The following is a 20,305-nucleotide window of genomic DNA, read 5'->3' as shown; positions in this document are numbered from 1 at the left end:
AATAACCCTTCTATCCCTTCCCCATTATCCCTTTCCCAATTCCCATTTTCCCCAACTTCAATTGCCCAATTCCACTTCCCTCCTAAAAATATAATTATTTGCCAATTTACACTTACACACCACACCTAACTGACTCGGAGCGTTTGGTACGGTATGTCCACGCATCCTTCCTCCCCTGTTGATTCTGTGAAATGTGATCCGTTCACCGAATTTGTCTCTGCGGTTAATGCAACGCAGTAGGCCTGGCCGCTTTAATTTTTGCTGTACATTTTTGGGGTTACTCGGATGTACTGCAATTATTAATATTGACAAGAAAGGACTTGATGCGTAATCTAACCGCAAGTTCTTCCAGGATGCTTTCTTCGGACTGGCTGCGCTTGTGTTCGATTAGATTAGATTAGATTAGAAAATGCAATTACTTGAACCTTGTATAATAAAAAAAATGTTTGAGAAAGAAGAAAGAGAAAAGAAAGAAATGAAGAAAATACAGGAGAGCAGTTAGCATTAGCATTAGCATTAGCATTTGGAGTGTGTAATACAACCCAGGGCATAAGGGGGTCCTGGCCGGGTCCAAGCTATTCTCAGGGATGGGGAGGATCGTTAGTAAACACCTATGTAAAGTGCGCAAGGACCCCTACGTCACCTTAGTGGTATACATGTTTGTAGGGAGGTTTTGGACTCAATGTTAGTAGGAGAGGTAGAACCCTAGGATACACCTCGAAAGGCATTGCGGGTTGGTTGTAACAGTATTCCAAATTCCAATCTTTGCTAACCAAGTCGTCATGGCCTAGTGGTTAGCATTTTTGCTTACCAATCCAAAGGACGGGGGATCAAACTCCGCCACGGGTGACTTTGGTTTTTCGTTCATATTCATCATTTCAAATTTCTGTGTTCTTAACTTTCTCGTTGGGAGCAGATGGGAATCGAACCCAGAACCATTCGCTTACAAAGCAAACACCGTAACCAGTCAGCCACGGCCGCTCCTATGAAGAAAAATACAGGAGAGCAGTTCTCTACGAAATCGGTCTTTTTTCTTAAATTTCAATTTTTGTATTTTTGAATCCAACTGATACTTTTTTGGTGCCTTCGGTATACCCAAAGAAGCCATTTTGCATCATTAGTTTGTCCATATAATTTTCCATACAAATTTGGCAGCTGGCCATACAAAAATGATGTATGAAAATTCAAAAATCTGTATCTTTTGAAGGAAATTTTTGATCGATTTGGTGTCTTCGGCAAATTGTAGGTATGGATACGGACTACACTGGAAAAAATGATACTCATCATAAAAAAATTTGATGATTTTTTATTTAAATTTTTATGACTAAAACTTGATTTGCAAAAAAACACTATTTTTAATTATTTTTATTTTTTGATATGTTAAAGAGGACATAAAATGCCAACTATTTTAGAAATTTCCAGGTTGTGCAAAAAAACTTTGAGCGAGTGATGAATTTTTGAATCAATACTGATTTTTTCAAAAAAATCGAAAAATTGGTCGCAAAAATTTTTCAACTTCATTTTCCGATGTAAAATCAAATTTGCTATCATAAAGTACCTCAGTGAAATTTTGATAAAGTGCACCGTTTTCAAGTTAAATCCATCTTTAGGTGACTTTTTTGAAAAATAGTCGAAGTTTTTAAATTTTTTAAATAAGTGCACATGTTTGCCCACCTTTTAAAAAAAATATTTTTGAAAAGCTGAGAAAATTTCTATATTTTGCATTTTTAAACTTTGTTGATACGACCCTTCGTTGCTGAGATATTGCCATGCAGAGGTTTAAAAACAGGAAAATTGATGTTTGCTAAGTCCCACCCAAACAACACACCATTTTCTAATGTCGATATCTCAACAACTAATGGTCCGATTTTCAATGTTAAACTATGAAACATTCGTGAAATTTTCCGATCTTTTCGAAAAAAATATTTTCAGTTTTTTTAAACCAAGAATTACATTTTAAAAGGGCGTAATATTGAATGTTTGCTTTTGCACAACCTAGAAATGACTGAAAAGTTGGCATTTGATGTCCTCTAAAACATATCAAAAAATAAAAAAAAATAAAAATAGTGTTTTTTTGCAAATCAAGTTTTAGTGACAAAAAGATAAATAAAAAATAACCAAATTTTTTTTACCGTGTATCATTTTTTTTCAGTGTAGTCCATATCCATACCTACAACTTTGCCCAAGACACCAAATCGATCTAGAAATTTCTTCAAAATATACAGATTTTTGAATTTTCATACATCATTTTTGTATGGCCAGCTGCCAAATTTGTATGGAAAATTATATGGACAAACTAATGATGCAAAATGGCTTCTTTGGGCATACCGAAAGCACCAAAAAAGTTTCAGTCGGATTAAAAAATACAAAAAAAATCGAATCACCGAAATCTGAGGAAGCTCAGGAAGAAAAGAGAAAAGAAAAAAAAAGCAATAAAGCTAATTTCTTTGTGACAAACTAGGAATAATATTTGGAGTTTATCGTAGTCGTTTAAACGCTCCCTACTTTACGATGCAATTGACCACATTGGAAAATTGGCCAATATTTGACAAAACTCATAAAACCTCAATTTTCCATCTGTATCTAAGCTAAAATTGATCCGAGCATCAATGTCTTTGGAGCCCAGGGCGGCGAAGTCCTTGTAGATAAAAGGAAGACACTAGTGGTTGGTACTAGCAATGGTGGCCGACAGCTATAAAGTCAACTTCGTTTTAATCAATGTCTTTGAAGCTTTGTTTTTTTTATATTTTAACCAAAAAAATTCAAGGTTTTTGGGAAATTATTACTATTGTACAAGTGGAAAAAAACAATTGGCTCGAGAAAATTGACCTAAATGTGTGTTCAACTAGAATCTGTGCACTTTGATAAATCTAAAAAAATCACTGTTTATTCAAAAATTATAACTTGAACAACACCATGGCCATTAACTTGTGCAATAGCAAAAGTTGCATTTTTCCTTAAAAAAAACCGAAATTATAAATTTCATTCATTGGTTTTTTTGTGATAAATAGTCAAGTAAACATTATGCTTGAGTCTGTTCATTTATTGCAGAATTTTCTCTCTAACACAATACCGAAATTGTACTCATTCGATTTTTTATGATAATTTTTTTTTCATTCGATTTTTTTTTTGTGATAAATAGTCAAATAAACATTTTTTGAGTTTGCTGTTTTTCTGCAGAATAATCCCTTTAAAGATTAAGGTGAAGCCGTTGATCATTTTCGAAGAAAATTGATCATCACTATAAAATATTCTGTACTAAATTCAATTTAACGAATTTCTTCACCAAAAGGAATCAGCATGTGCCGGTTGTTGCCTTCTTGAAGCCACTAAATCAAATGCGTTTGAAAATTTATATAATTTTGTGGTACAATCATTGACGTCCTAGTTGGCAATCATTGATTAATGACGATTTCCATAACTTTGCAAGGAATGGGATAATCGTTACCAAAAGGAATCAGCATGTGTAGGGCACTATTCTAAACAACTTGTTGAAGGAATTTTGTCAAAATATTGAAAGCTACGTAAAATTTATATCTTTGAACGAAAAATCATGGCAATGATGGAAGTCTTCACGTTAAGATAAAAAATAGTTGAAATGTTTTTAATCCGGATCACACTTTTTTTTAAATATTTTCAAACGTAATAAAAAAAATTGGACTGTGAAGATAAATCTAGCTAGAAAAATATTTGGTTGAAATATGAATAAATAGATTCCACAACTAAAATCATTAGGAAATGCAACAAACAAATCTTGAGCCTACTTTCACCCAAAACTGGGCAGCAAGGTCCGAGAGAACAATGGCCTCGAGTCGAGAGAATAGTGGTTCCATTCACGGACACAAAAAAAGTTCATCCGTCAAACAAAAAACCAAAAGTGTCGACTACGGAAATCGAACCAGAGACCTTCGACATACTAACCCTAAGACTTAACTGCCTCGGCCACCACAGCTTGATGACTAAGGAGTGGTCAGATGTCGATATATGACACTTGTTGGAGATTTATTTCTTCAAATTAACGAATGAACTCATTTGTTATGGTGGTGTGAGTTGGTTGCATTATTCTCTCGATTTTGGCACTGAGCCCTCAATAAATTTTGAGGGAACGATTCTCACGACTCTGAATTTTGGGTGTTCAAAACGAATCCAAATCAAGTCAAAAATCTATCTATCAAGTCTCCAAGGCTTCCAAAACGCAAAATCTATAATTTTTGCAAACTTCCGATTGCATCAGATTTATTCAGCCATTTCGTTAGATTATACAACTTCTTTTTGGAATCCCCCTGATAATGCCATGGAAATGAAAAAAAAACCGGTCCACCTTCAACCGTACGGTAGCGCCAAAAAGTCAAGCATCCTTCGCCTTCACTCACCTTCACCGACTTTGGGAGTTTTAAGTTGAATCGCCTCCACCAACTAAAGCTCATCGGAACAAAATTCTGCCAAGAAGATGGTTAAGAACCGATCTTTCGTCAGTGGTTAATTTCTTATGCAAATATCAAGGTCGTATTTTGACTGGATGTGGAGATAGAACTGGAAATTCAACTTTTCTGGAATATTCTCAATCCTTATTTTTTAAAAAAAAGTGGGATTACCATAATTGGTACGTTTGTGCAGATCTTAAATCTTTAAAATTGGAAAGCTTTCACCGCAGCCGGAAAGCAAAACGTAAACCACAAAAATAATACGCTCTAAAACGAAGCTTAAATTGGTTCGTTTTGCTTGAGAAAATCGAACAAGCAAAAAACAAAATAATTAGGTTAAATCACCGTGCTAAAAATATCCTCAGGCCTGAATTGCCAATTCGCTTGTACCCTGGTCGGGGCAGTCTCGTACACCCCACTTCAATTGGCCATAATTTCATTGACACAATTAGAGAAGAAGGGCGCTTCGCTCCACCCCCCACTTGGGCTGGCTCCGCGGAGAAGGAGACAATCGTGGGCAATTCATTATGAAAGCCTTGCAAACGAACCCAGACTTCGCCATCGTCATTGACAACATCCAGAAAAGGGTCCCACGTGACCGATTTTCAGTGTGAAGTGGGTTTTTGAATTTTGTGTTTAACAATTTAGCGGAAATCAACATATCTTGTTAAGTCATTTGTTTTCTTTAATTTTATTTTCAACGAAATTTGAAAGGTTTTTTTTTTTTGGAAATAAGACTAGAGTCATCCAACACATTTGGAACAGTTTATAGAACAGTTTATAGATTTTTTTTCTTGTGATCTTTCGATTGATGTATCGACCGGTTGTAACTGGTTAAGTTTTATATCAAGTTTTTGAAGAAAAACATTTGCAGCGAGTTGTGGCACTATAACCACGGCAAATAGTGTCCAGGGCATTTGTGAAAATACAATGTCCCATCCCCGAGGGTCCCGGAGCACCAAAACATCTTAGCATGGTGCTCCCATCGATTTATTGCTCTAACAAACAGGAACGTGAGCGGGGGATCCCCACGTTTCTTCCCCCCCTGTAGATTCAGAATTGAGTTGTTGCTCAAACTCAACCCACTTCAACGAATCATCTTTGCAGTAAACTTTACGCAGTTGGCCTGGCCGCTTTAACGTTTGTGATGTTTCAAAGCAATTTATTGCATTGGGGCACTGCAATTGTTAATAATGACAAGAGGATGCTAGGCGTTAATCAACCTAAGGCATTTTCCAGGATGCCCTCGAAAGACTGGCAGCGCTAGGGTTAGATTAGATTAGATTAGATTAGATTAGAAGTTTTTGAAGAAAAACATTGACCCTTGAAAGTCACAAATTCGGAACACTTTTTCTTAAGGATGTTAACAATCTTTGGATCTCTCTTGGAGTACATATTTTTATGAAAATAATGACTTTACACACTGAAACCATGGAAACTCAAACTAAGTGATGTTGGGTATGATAACTTTTTTTAATATCAGTTAAGTTCAGATGTTTCACAATTGTGGGAGGCACAATAACATCCCACAATTGGGTCCTAAAATGAAGCTAAAATTTGAGATATTATTGTTCACAAAAATAAAGATTATTGTCCTGAGTACAATGATTCTTTGTACGACCTCTAAGGATTTAAAATTGAATTTTAAATCAATTAAAAAAAACATCTTGGCCCTCTTAACAGAAAAGTTTCTACTTGACAGCTTGTTCCAAGGGGACCATTGTTGATCCATCAAAAAAATGTTGTCGTGTCATTTTTTTTTTTTTTTGCAATTCCGTCGTGAAACTACTTACTTTTCCTGTCATTCTTGAACGACGAAATAGCCTACTTTTCTGTACCAAAAATAACAGAATCAAATAGCAATACTTTTCAAAATAAATGCTGAAAAGTTCTACTTTTCAGCACTCAAATGGGTGCTGAAAAGTTGAACTTTTCAGCACTTGTTTCAAAAAGTAACACTTTTCAACATTTTTTTTATTCAAACGATTTATTGACAAAATACATGAAAATTTGACATAAAATTTCACTCAGTGTGTGTTTTTTGGAATTGAAAAAAATGTTGTATGGAACTCGTTGCAAAACTTGATTTTTTCAGCACTCTTCGTATTTATCCAACTCGGTGAACCTCGTTGGATAAATGTACAACTCGTGCTGAAAAAATCCTCTTTTTGCAACTTGTTGCATAAACTACTATTTTGCATTTAAATGAAAAAACAAAGTGATCACAAATGGTTTTTTACGCGTGTGTTTGCTACCGTTGTACATGAAAATTGATATAGGGATTTAGGACCCTATTATGGAAAAGGCAATTTCGAGACAGTGTTTTGCTGTTCTGGAAAAAAAAAGTATTGAAGTGCGATTTTTGGTTTGTTCGTGGGTATTCCGAATCTCAATTTTGAATTTCATTTTCGATAAAATAGGCAGAATTTCATTTACCTATTTAATCAACCTTCTACGATACCAATAAAACTTTGTAGACGTATTAAAAAGCTCATAAAAGCCATTTTTGTGTATATGGAGCAAGTTGCACTCAAGAATGACATTTGATACACACTTTAATTATTGTTTAATCTCGGAAATTTGAAAGACTTTCTGAAAAATACACTGAACTAAAAATATACGCCATTTCTATGAGTTTTTAAGATTTTTGAGTTTGAAATTCAATTTTTAAGTTAGCCCAAGGCTTCCCGATGCAAATATTTTCATTACTAAAAAACAAGTCTGACATATGAGCAATTCTCTACGAAATCGGCCGATTTCGACCATTTTTATTTTTAGTATTTTTTGATTTGGCTCAAACTTTGTGGGGGCCTTCCCTACGACCAAAGAAGCAATTTTGTGTCATTGGTTCACCCATACTAGTCTCCATACAATTTTGGAAGCTGTCCATACAAAAATGGTACGTACATATCTCGGGTGAGTTTTCAAAAAGCCGTAAGAGCCAATGGTAAACAAAGCCTTTTTTGCATCGGTATCCGATCTACTTACGAAAAACAAATTTCAAAAATGCTTAAGATTGTTCATCTATACGTCTCTCAAGTGACCCAAACTAAAAATTAATGGAATTTTGTTACAATTTAGAGAAAAACGAATACTAGTGTCCGAGGTCACGGTGGCTCTTACGGCTTTCTGAAACTCACCCGAGATATAGAATCAGCTGTAACTTTTGAGTGAATTTTTTGATCAATGATGTCTTCGAAAAAAAAGTACACGGAAAAAATTGCAATTTGTTTCTTTTATGAACATTATTTTTCCAAAAAAAATATTTCCAAAAATAGGTATTTTTAGTTTTAGAAGATTTTTTGATATGTTTTAGAGGACAAAACCCCGCAACTTTTGAACTATAAAGAAGTATGGTCAAAAAATCTACCGCCGAGTTATGATTTTTTTTAGAAAATAGTGATGGAAAAAATCAAAATTTTATACAAAAAAAAATTCAACCACAACTTTTTATGTAAAATTGAATTTGCAATCGAAAAGCACTAAACACATTTTTTTTATAAAAGGCTCCGGTTTCAAGATAAAGCCACCGACGGTTTGATTCTAGCGAAATATTTGCAGTTTGTTGATTTTTCAAAATAGTGATTATGAGTGACCATTTCCAAAAAATTTTTTTCGAAAAGTTCAGAAAATTTTCTATGAAATTGTCTAAGCGACTTTGAAGATTGGACCTCTGGTTGCTGAGATACAGCGGCTTAATGAAAAAGAAACAGGAAAATTGAAGTTTTCTAAGTTTTACACAAACAACCCACCACTTGATTTTTTTTCACAGTAAATCTATTTCCCAATATCGTGAAATTTGAACTTTCATTTGCAAGAAGCGTGATTTTTGTTATAAAAAAATAACCCTCTGCTTTCCACATTTTTTTCGAAAATATTTATTTTTCCCGTGTTCAGGAGGTCATTTTGAGCAACTTTCGTTCTACGAAAAACTTTACTTCTCTTGTTTTATGTTTTTCTTGTTTTATTTTTAAGTATTTTAATTTGCATTTATTTTGTTTAGTTTTTATTGTTTTTGATAGTAATTGGCCTATTGTACCACCTAATATAATTGCATTTTGCCTATCTAATTTTTCACTTTTTTACAGTAACTTTTTCAATTTTTTGCATGTGTTCACGTTTTCTGCTAAATCTTCATTTAAATTGCAAAAAATGCGTAGATGCATAGTCTGGGACACAACAAAAAATACTGCATACTTCTTTTTACTGAAAATATGGGAAATGTTATTAAAAACACAGCAAAAGTTGACCCCTAAAAAATTACATTTTTAAAAACATTGGCAAAGTCACATAAAACAAGTTAAACCTCTAACCCTTAAAATGTCTAAAATTTTAGGAGTTCTTCTTTCTAATGCTTTTAAAAAATCAAAAATTGGTTGGAAAATTGATTTTAGATCGAAGCCCGTCTAAAGGCGGGGTTAGGTTGTAGAAGGTTAAACAATGAAATTTGTACTGCAAATTATTAACTTAATTAAAATTTCTGCAAAGTACTTTTCGATTGCAAATTCGATCTAGCATTAAAAATGCAGCGAAGTTATTTGTTTAAATGTGATATTCCATTATTTTATCTCAGTGGCAAATTATTTGGCCGTATTCCACTATAGCTCAAAAGTTGTTGGGTTAGTCTCCGAAAACATATAAAAAAAAAAAATTAAAAAATACGGATTTTGGAAAATATTTTTTCTGTTAAAACACGTTATTCCAAAAGTCGGTATTGTTTCAGTGTACCTATTTTTTCGGATAAGACCTACAACTTTGCCGAAGACACCAAATCGATTAGAGAATTCTTTCAAAAGATACAGATTTTCGAATAATTACATCATAAAAGAGGTAAAATTACATCATGAAAGAGGTAATATTCAACCTTCAACAATTACAGCTTCCAAATTTACACTATTTTTTTCTGTGTACTTAAACACGTAAGTTGTGAACGACAAAAAAATATAGTCTTACCTAAAAAATACTTTTTAGCTCAAAAGATAAAATAAAAATCTAGTTGCAATCCTCGGCATAATCTCAAAGCAAATTACACAGTTTAAATGAAATACATAGTTTTGATTTAAGCATTCATACGAGCTTTCAATTTAATTTAAAATCATTATTGCTTTTTTTAATAACCAAAACACAAAATCTGCAAATAGCAGCAAATCAAGCCAGAAAGAAGCACAGCAAAATTGTAACGACTGCAATTTTTTTTGCAAGTTCGTGTTCGTGAGTTGATGAACCAGCAGCAAACCATCAACAACCTGTCTATAAACGCAAATTAAGCCACTGAACCTGGTTGAGGTGTGCAGCACACTGTTGAGTTGGCGCGACTGACTGGCAAAAGGGTTGTGGTACAAGAGTGTGGCGGTGAAAGTGGGTTGTAAGAGAAGGGAAGAAAGAGAATGCTCGCGAAATTTTAAAAATAAAGTTTGTTTTTTTCCTTGCTCAGTTATCTGCGGGTAGGTATATGTGTTTATAGCGGTTTGTTTTGAACCATGTTATGTACTATGTACAAACCGGGATATTACACCAGGGTAAAGGGGTAGCTTCCTTGCTTCCAAAAATAACTTTTAAAGCGGCAAATAAAGTGAATGCACTTGTAAACAGAAAAATAAAAAAAATCAAGAATTTGAGAAATATTCGTGAATAAAAAAAACCGACAAAGTGAAAGGCAAAAAAAGGAGGAAACGAAAGGAGCTTGAAGGGGGGGAACCTGCTCACTGTGTGGTGGATCAAGGTTAGCACGGTGTGGCTCCCCACACTAGAGAACTAAGCCAATTATCCACTCTGCACAGTGTGAGCTTGTTGTAAGTGTAAGCCTATTACATGAGCCGCCAAAACGCCGTAACACAGCTGATAAGAAGACAATCAATGAGAATTGACTCGTATTGACTTGTTATTTATATGCCAACGCTGCGCTATCAACTAGAATAGCATACTAAACAGACCGCATCGTAAAGATAGGACAGCAGTGGGCGATTGTGACGTGTCACGCTCTGGTGAAGGTGGTGCTTTTTAATTTTTTTTTGCTACAATACAACGTAGAACTTGACTATAGGAACGAAAGACGTGCTTTAAATTGTATGGCGGAATTAAGTGTCTATTGTTTGATAGTTTATTCGTGTTTTTTTGCTTTCTTTTCGATGTTGGTGCCTTTGAAACGGGTCAAAGTGCTGGCGACATTCTTGCAGAACAATGAAACCATTAAAGAGGCAGGGGAGTCAATTTGATTGACATTCTTCGTTCGATGAAAAAAAAAATCCAAGAAGAGACAACCAGCTTTGATTGGTAACATGACTGTAGAATAAGCAAATTATTTTAAAAATATCAATATCATCAAATACATTTTAGATGATCTCTCCCAAAAAACTAAGACTGAAAGTTATTCATCTGGATAAAAATCCTGGAGTATTTTTTTATTTTATTTTTTTACTTAAATTCAAAATTTGTAATCTTTTCTCAATTTTTAATGGAAATAAGAAAATTATGTTGAATATCAATATTGTTCCAAGGAGTTTTGCTCGTTAATAAAGACAACTAACTAACATGAAAAAAAAATCAGCTGCACTCCCGTTCTACACATATTTGCTTTCAATTTGTCATTTAAACGTTACTCTCTCACCCCTCAGCTTTACCACTCAGCACATAATTTAAATAAAACTATATTTGATAAGCATTCCTTAACAGCATTGGTACCTTCTGGATCGTCTATTATGTATTCCACAGCTGCTCACTTTTCAATTTGCTGTTTATATTTATTTATTCATTTACTATATGAACTCCTTCAACGCATATACCATCATTATCCTATCCCTCATCTCCCATTTGCTACCATACCCCCAATAACCAAATGACATAAAACATTGACATTTACAACAACACTCACTAACGACACACCACACCATAACTGATTCGGAGCGTTTGGTACGGTATGTCCACGCATCCTTCCTACCCTGTAGATTCTGTAAAATGTGACCCGTTTACAGAATCATCTCAGCGGCTAATGCAACGCAGTAAGCCTGGCCGCTTTAATGAGTGTAATACATTTCGGGTGATCTCGCAATTGCTTCAATCATCAATAATGACAAGAAAGAACTTGGGGCGTAATCTTACTTCAAGATCTTCCAGAATGCTTTCTTCGGACTGGCTGCGCTTGTGTTTGATTAGATTAGATTTGTCATTTAAACGTGAATGAATATGAATATGACAAATTGTTCTACCCAGGGTTTACTTTGAAAAAATTTCATGTTTATAAAATATTTTATCTCGTTATACCTGTCCCCGACTGAAGGGGATTGTATTTTAAATAGTATTCATAAAAATTGGTAAATTTTAGACAATGATTAATTCGTTTTAAAATAACAAATTCGGGGAAAAATTTGTACACTCTAAAAAAAATTACTTATTATTTATTTCACATTTTTACACAAAAAAAAATGCGCAAATTTGTAATCTTTTAACATTAAGAGGTCTGATTTAGAGGTTTAAAATTTACAACTTTAGAACTATGACTCAGCAAGGTCAAATTATATTTGGCATTGCTACCAATTTGAGAAAAAAAATCATATTTTTTTTTAGAATCTTTCAAAAAACGATTGAAATTTTAACATTTAAAAAAATAACTTTGTTTTACACTGTTTCATTTTTTGACATTAAAATTCAGATCAATAGTTGCCGAGATCACGGCATTTAAAAGTTGAGTACAATTTGAGTGATACACAAAATACTTTATATTTCCTATTTCTTTTTCTAATCATTAAAGTTTTTAAATAATTTTTAAAGGAAATTTTCAAATTTTTTTAAAAGAGCAATTCTCTAGCAAAACCGGAAATGAATTTTATTTGTATTTTTTGATTTGGCTCAAACTTTGTGGGGGCCTTTCCTATGACCAAATAAGCTATTTTGCGTCATTGGTTCACCCATACAAGTCGCCATACAATTTTGGCTGCTGTCCATACAAAAATGGTATGTAAATATTCAAACAGCTGTAACTTTTGAGTGAATTTTCTGATCAATTTGGTTTCTTCGGCAAAGTTGTAGGTATTGTTGAGGACTTTTGAGAAAAAAATAGGTACACGGAAAAAAAATTTGCTGATTTTTTTATCAACTTTTTTTTCACTAAAACTCAATTTCCCAAAATATTTATTTTGTGATTTTCGAGATTTTTTTTATATGTTTTAGGGGACAAAAATCCGCAACTTTTGAGCTATAGAGAAACATGGTCAAAAAATCTGACGCCGAGTTATGAATTTTTGAAAAAAAAACAGTGATTTTTGGAAAAAATCGAAGTTTTATGCAAAAACAAGTTTGACATTATTTTTTAATGCAAAATTGAATTTGCAATCGAAAAGTACTTCACATATTTTTTGATAAAAGGCTCCGTTTTCAAGATATAGCCACCGAAAGTTTGACTTTAGCGAAATATTTGTAGTTTTACAATTTTTAAAAATAGTGACCATAAGTGACCATTTCTAAAAGTTTTTTTTTTAAAGTTCAGAAAATTTGCTATAAAATTGTCTAAGAGACATTGAAGATTGAAGATCGGGTTGCTGAGATAGAGCCGCTTTAAGAAAAAGAAACACGAAAATTGAAGTTTTCTAAGTCTCACCAAAACAACCCACCATTTTCTAATGACGATATCTCAGCAACTAATGGTCCGATTATCAATGTTAATACATGAAACATTCGTGAAATTTTCCGATCTTTGCGAAAAAAATATTTTGAAAATTTTTAGATCAAGACTAACATTTCAAAAGGGCGTAATATTCAATGTTTGGCCCTTTCAAAATGTTAGTCTTGATTTAAAAATTTTCAAAATATTTTTTTCTGAACTTTAAAAAAATTTTTTTTAGAAATGGTCACTCATGGTCACTATTTTTAAAAATCGAAAAACTGCAAATATTTCGCTAAAATCAAACTTTCAGTGGCTATATCTTGAAAACGAAGCCCTTTATCAAAAAATCTGTCAAGTACTTTTCGATTGCAAATTCAATTTTGCATTTAAAAATAATGTCAAACTTGTTTTTACATGTTGCTTCGATTTTTTCCAAAAATCACTTTTTTATGTGGATTTACCTAGTAAAGAGTGCACTTTATTAACATTTCTTTAATTTAATTTTTGATTTCATAACCGGATTAACGTCTAAAAATTAAGCATTTTTTTCTACCTTTTTCCCAAGTTTTTCTAATAACATGTTTTTGTTTTTTTTTTAAAATTGGCAATGCTGTCAATATTTTTTGATCTTGCAGGGTCATAGCTCAAAAGAAGTCTGTTTTATCCCCTAAAACACACACAAAATTACAAAATAGTAGTTTATGTAACAAGTTGAAAAAAGAAGATTTTTTCAGCACGAGTCGTACATTTATCCAACGAGGTTTACCGAGTTGGATAAATACGACGAGTGCTGAAAAAATCTTCTTTTTGCAACGAGTTGCTTACAACATTTTTTGCCATTTCGAAAAACGCTTCTAAAATGGAGTTTTATGTCAAACATTCATGTATTTATTAAATTCACCGTTCAAATCAGAAAATATTGAAAAATGTTACTTTTCGATACTAGTGATGAAAAGTTCAACTTTTCAGCACCCATTACAGTGCTGAAAAGTAGTACTTTTCAGCACTGGTGTAGAAAGGTATTAACTTTCTATTCTGTTATTCTTGGTAGGGAAAAGTAGGCCGTTTTGTTTCTCCAAAAGGACAGGAAAAGTTGACAGTTTCACATCGGAATTGCAAAAATTATGTTTTTGCGAAAACAAATTGTGTTGAAATTAGGCCGTTGCATATATTTTTTGAAGTTTATGTCCCTCGACTCAGATTTTTTTGTTGGCCTGATTAGACTTCTATTCCCATTCAAATTTTGATATTTTTTTGAAAAAAAATTTTTTGCCCCCAGATTTTTCGAACCAATTTTGAAGGGGAATAATATGAAAATTATTTGCAAAATAAATGTTGTTTTTTTAGAATTTACTGTCATCTGGAGCGAACCGGGACTACAGTCTGAATAGGGACAGCAGTATTTAGGGCACTTACAGGGTTTAAACTTGCAAATGGATGTACACGTTTTGTTGGCCAAACCTGCTGTCCCAATAGGCCCCAGTTGACGGTATGGGTTATACTATATTGTTGGACATCACTTTTTTCACAAATAGTTTTTACCTATAACTACAAATCCTAGAGAAAACCCTTAAAAAACCAGGAAAATAAAATAACAAAAAATAAAATTCCAAGAAATTGCTAACTTCTAGGGAAATTAATCTTTAGTTATATTTCCATTATTTTTACTTTTAGTAGAGATAAAAGTTATATTTTATTTACTTTAGTTGATGTTTTCGAAGATCGGTATGATTGAATCAGCAAAAACCCCTAAAAAAGAACAAAATTGAATTCGAAATTTCCACTGAAAGTTTATGTAAAGAGAAATATTAAACATGAAACGAAAGAAAAAAAAATACCCACGATATAGGGGAGCAAAGCAATTTGTTTAAATTGTCAAAAAGGGAAAATTGGACGAAATTAGGATGGAGTCATTAATATGCCAAACATAAAAGATTATCCCTTTTTTAAGATTCGAATTGAAAAGAAATACAGGTAAAAAAAATAACATAAACTTAAATAAATGAAATCGTTTACAGGACTCACCAATTAATCCAAAATCTGCGTCCGAAGAAAAAAAACCCGTCCGTAGTAACACGCACCAGTCAATGCCAAAACCCGTATCGATCCAACAACTGCTCCCATACGGTACACAGACAGCAGGTCCCGTTCGGCGGCTCTTCCAGCCAAGCTAGCAAGCAGCTGCCTCAGCAGTAGGCAGAGAAAATCAATTTTCCGTTTTCCCCTGGTGTCAGCAGAGCCTGCTGACCACAATAAAAAAAAACACTTCACCTGTCACACTTTGATTATTGTGAATCTTTTTTGCTTGCGCACCTTAATTTGGCTTCTTTTTGTTTTGTTTATTATTATTCCAATCGCTTACTACGCACTGTTTACGATTTTTTCAATTTAACGCAAAATTAGGTAATATTTTAGCACACTTCCGAAAGAAAACGAAGGCAATTTCGCAATTCTCATTTATCCACGTCTTATTTTTTGCTTTTATTTTTTTTTTTTATTTCATTTCGTTCCACTGCACACTGAAACACTTCCCAAATCCTCTTGCCAAGATTGCAATTTCCAGCAATGGCACACTGCGAGAGGAGAACTTGACAAACTGCAACACCCAAGATTTCTACTTTTCCCGTTTTAATTTTCCGGCAAATGTGGAAAAATACTGCTTTTCCCCACAGCGAAACGTCACCACAGTGAGTGCGCAAATTAGACAGGAAAAAAAAAACCTTTTTAAAATCTCCCCAGAAAGAAGATTTCGCACACCGTCGACCGTCGCGGTCACGAGGAAAACACAGAATGAATGAACCTTCCCGCAAGTCCCGTGTTGAAACACCCCCTCCCAAGAAGGCGACATGTCGTCCGGTGAACGCGCGGTGGATGTTTGTTTACTTACCGTCACTACCGCCAGCAGGCGCGTGTGAATGTCGTTGTGAGATGGCGGCAGGGTGAATGGAGTTCATTCATTGATGGGAAAGGTGACGTTCATTCAAAATTTTGACGTTTTGGTGGGGAACGAATTGGAAAGTGAAGGCAAAAGATAAGAAGACAGTAACTTTTTATTTACTTTTTAGTTTTTAGTTTTTAGTTTTTAGTTTTTAGTTTTTAGTTTTTAGTTTTTAGTTTTTAGTTTTTAGTTTTTAGTTTTTAGTTTTTAGTTTTTAGTTTTTAGTTTTTAGTTTTTAGTTTTTAGTTTTTAGTTTTTAGTTTTTAGTTTTTAGTTTTTAGTTTTTAGTTTTTAGTTTTTAGTTTTAGTTTTTAGTTTTTAGTTTTTAGTTTTTAGTTTTTAGTTTTTAGTTTTTAGTTTTTAGTTTTTAGTTTTTAGTTTTTAGTTTTTAGTTTTTAGTTTTTAGTTTTTAGTTTTTAGTTTTAGTTTTAGTTTTTAGTTTTAGTTTTTAGTTTTTAGTTTTTAGTTTTTAGTTTTTAGTTTTTAGTTTTTAGTTTTTAGTTTTTAGTTTTTAGTTTTTAGTTTTTAGTTTTTAGTTTTAGTTTTTAGTTTTTAGTTTTTAGTTTTTAGTTTTTAGTTTTTAGTTTTTAGTTTTTAGTTTTTAGTTTTTAGTTTTTAGTTTTTAGTTTTTAGTTTTTAGTTTTTAGTTTTTAGTTTTTAGTTTTTAGTTTTTAGTTTTTAGTTTTTAGTTTTTAGTTTTTAGTTTTTAGTTTTTAGTTTTTAGTTTTTAGTTTTAGTTTTTAGTTTTTAGTTTTTAGTTTTTAGTTTTTAGTTTTTAGTTTTTAGTTTTTAGTTTTTAGTTTTTAGTTTTTAGTTTTTAGTTTTTAGTTTTTAGTTTTTAGTTTTAGTTTTTAGTTTTTAGTTTTTAGTTTTTAGTTTTTAGTTTTTAGTTTTTAGTTTTTAGTTTTTAGTTTTTAGTTTTTAGTTTTTAGTTTTTAGTTTTTAGTTTTTAGTTTTTAGTTTTTAGTTTTTAGTTTTTAGTTTTTAGTTTTTAGTTTTTAGTTTTTAGTTTTTAGTTTTAGTTTTTAGTTTTTAGTTTTTAGTTTTTAGTTTTTAGTTTTTAGTTTTTAGTTTTTAGTTTTTAGTTTTTAGTTTTTAGTTTTTAGTTTTTAGTTTTTAGTTTTTAGTTTTTAGTTTTTAGTTTTTAGTTTTTAGTTTTTAGTTTTTAGTTTTTAGTTTTTAGTTTTTAGTTTTTAGTTTTTAGTTTTTAGTTTTTAGTTTTTAGTTTTTAGTTTTTAGTTTTTAGTTTTTAGTTTTTAGTTTTTAGTTTTTAGTTTTTAGTTTTTAGTTTTTAGTTTTTAGTTTTTAGTTTTTAGTTTTTAGTTTTTAGTTTTTAGTTTTTAGTTTTTAGTTTTTAGTTTTTAGTTTTTAGTTTTTAGTTTTTAGTTTTTAGTTTTTAGTTTTTAGTTTTTAGTTTTTAGTTTTTAGTTTTTAGTTTTTAGTTTTTAGTTTTTAGTTTTTAGTTTTTAGTTTTTAGTTTTTAGTTTTTAGTTTTTAGTTTTTAGTTTTTAGTTTTTAGTTTTTAGTTTTTAGTTTTTAGTTTTTAGTTTTTAGTTTTTAGTTTTTAGTTTTTAGTTTTTAGTTTTTAGTTTTAGTTTTTAGTTTTTAGTTTTTAGTTTTTAGTTTTTAGTTTTTAGTTTTTAGTTTTTAGTTTTTAGTTTTTAGTTTTTAGTTTTTAGTTTTTAGTTTTTAGTTTTTAGTTTTTAGTTTTTAGTTTTTAGTTTTTAGTTTTTAGTTTTTAGTTTTTAGTTTTTAGTTTTTAGTTTTTAGTTTTTAGTTTTTAGTTTTTAGTTTTTAGTTTTTAGTTTTTAGTTTTTAGTTTTTAGTTTTTAGTTTTTAGTTTTTAGTTTTTAGTTTTTAGTTTTTAGTTTTTAGTTTTTAGTTTTTAGTTTTTAGTTTTTAGTTTTTAGTTTTTAGTTTTTAGTTTTTAGTTTTTAGTTTTTAGTTTTTAGTTTTTAGTTTTTAGTTTTTAGTTTTTAGTTTTTAGTTTTTAGTTTTTAGTTTTTAGTTTTTAGTTTTTAGTTTTTAGTTTTTAGTTTTAGTTTTTAGTTTTAGTTTTAGTTTTTAGTTTTTAGTTTTTAGTTTTTAGTTTTTAGTTTTTAGTTTTTAGTTTTTAGTTTTTAGTTTTTAGTTTTTAGTTTTTAGTTTTTAGTTTTTAGTTTTTAGTTTTTAGTTTTTAGTTTTTAGTTTTTAGTTTTTAGTTTTTAGTTTTTAGTTTTTAGTTTTTAGTTTTTAGTTTTTAGTTTTTAGTTTTTAGTTTTTAGTTTTTAGTTTTTAGTTTTTAGTTTTTAGTTTTTAGTTTTTAGTTTTTAGTTTTTAGTTTTTAGTTTTTAGTTTTTAGTTTTTAGTTTTTAGTTTTTAGTTTTTAGTTTTTAGTTTTTAGTTTTTAGTTTTTAGTTTTTAGTTTTTAGTTTTTAGTTTTTAGTTTTTAGTTTTTAGTTTTTAGTTTTTAGTTTTTAGTTTTTAGTTTTTAGTTTTTAGTTTTTAGTTTTTAGTTTTTAGTTTTTAGTTTTTAGTTTTTAGTTTTTAGTTTTTAGTTTTTAGTTTTTAGTTTTTAGTTTTTAGTTTTTAGTTTTTAGTTTTTAGTTTTTAGTTTTTAGTTTTTAGTTTTTAGTTTTTAGTTTTTAGTTTTTAGTTTTTAGTTTTTAGTTTTTAGTTTTTAGTTTTTAGTTTTTAGTTTTTAGTTTTTAGTTTTTAGTTTTTAGTTTTTAGTACACATCAACATCCCTTACATTTCAATTTCTTATCTGCTCAAATCTACCCTAGTGATAGATTAGTCATCAATCAAGAGGTTTCTTCAAATCAACGAAGCTAGATGAATCGCATTCACTAACTGTAATCGAAGTCGATCAGAGCTAATTTTCCACATTATACCGTTTTTATTTTAAGAAAACTTTCAACTTCTCGGCAAAAAAAACCAACAATGGACAAGAAAGACGAGCGTGCCCAGAACATCCGTGAGGCCGTCCAGCAGGTGGGTACTGGCAAGGCAAATCAGGAAGCCCGTGCTGAAGCCGTGAGGACCGCCGTTCAGAAGACCAACGAGCAGCAAGGAAAGAAGTGAGTCTAGTCACTCAGACTTTTCCCGAACCGTCGAAAAACGTTGAGAGTTGAACATGTTTGACTGTGTATTTTAAAATAAAGTACATCGCGTTTCTCTTTAAAGCCGACTGTTATTTTTGTCACGAAAGAAAGTATTAAATTTGGAAATTTTGGCTTTCGGCCAGTTGATCAATGTAAGTTGTAAAGTTTTTTATGGTCCTTTTTTTGGTATTTGGACTTGTCGAAGTTGGAAACTTTGATAATAATTCAATAAATTTGTTCCTTTTTACTTAACTGTACTTACACATTTACAAAATTTTTCTAAATTTGATTAACGTGAAGACTTCCATCATTGTCATGATTTTTCGTTCAAAGATATAAATTTTGCGTCGCTTTCAATATTTTGACAAAATTTCTTCAACAAGTTGCTTAGAATAGTGCCCTACAAATGCTGATTCTTTTTGGTAACGATTATCCCATTCCTTCTAAAGTTATGGAAATCGTCATTAATCAATGATTGCTAACTAGGACGTCAATGACTGTGCCACAAAATGATAAAAATTTTGAAACACATTTGATTTAGATCAAAAATTCTTTCAGTGGCTTCAAGAAGGCAACAAACGGCACATGCTGATTCATTTTGGTGGCGAAATTCGTTAAATTGAATTTAATACAGAATATTTTATAGTGATGATCAATTTTCTTCGAAAATGATCAACGGCTTCACCTTAAAATCGTTTATTCTAATCAAAAGACCGTTTAAAATTTTCATAAAATCTGTTTCTTTTTTGTTTTTTATTTTTTTCTGCTTCTTGGGTGTTTTTGATAAATTTGTCTGTTTGAGAATTTATTAATCATTATTCACCCATTTTCATTCTAGCAAATCAAAACCAAAACACTCATGAGATGTACCTAGAGCAATGTAAATGTTTCTATAGATGTACCAAACATCTGTACAAACTTGCAACAATGACTCACTCTTGGCTCCACCCTTGCTGCTGAACCAGCAAACCCAGCGTGAGGTCATACTCTCAAACTATCAATATAAAATTATGGCTTACATGACTAGCTTACATCGCGTCTTTTATTATCAGCACTTGAAACAAATCTATATGTAAATATATACATTGTAATTAAATGACCAAGTCTAGGTTTGAGTTTACAGTCGATAACGATTGGCGCAATTGGAACTTAAACTTGATTTATTTTTATTATTTCCCTACATTGGCTTAGATTTGTATAATTTTCCTTGATAGCTTAGAAATCACAAGGCAAAAAATTAATGTCTTCAAAATTATCAAT

The 20,305-nt window shown here is 31.2% G+C and overlaps 1 protein-coding gene across 1 annotated transcript in view; it reads right to left on the bottom strand.

Moving 5' to 3' along the window:
* LOC6049147 (E3 ubiquitin-protein ligase AMFR) overlaps nucleotides 1-15,829 on the bottom strand; it is an 82,361-nt gene extending 66,532 nt beyond the window's left edge. The window contains exon 1 of the mRNA XM_038258586.1: nucleotides 15,049-15,829. The gene's annotated coding sequence lies outside the window, so the exon portion shown is untranslated. The remainder of the gene's footprint in view (nucleotides 1-15,048) is intronic.
* Between the last annotated feature and the right edge of the window lie 4,476 nt (nucleotides 15,830-20,305).

The sequence above is a fragment of the Culex quinquefasciatus genome, chromosome 3, assembly GCF_015732765.1.
Source record: "Culex quinquefasciatus strain JHB chromosome 3, VPISU_Cqui_1.0_pri_paternal, whole genome shotgun sequence".
NCBI lineage: Eukaryota > Metazoa > Arthropoda > Insecta > Diptera > Culicidae > Culex > Culex quinquefasciatus.
This window is presented reverse-complemented; position numbering and strand designations above follow the sequence as displayed.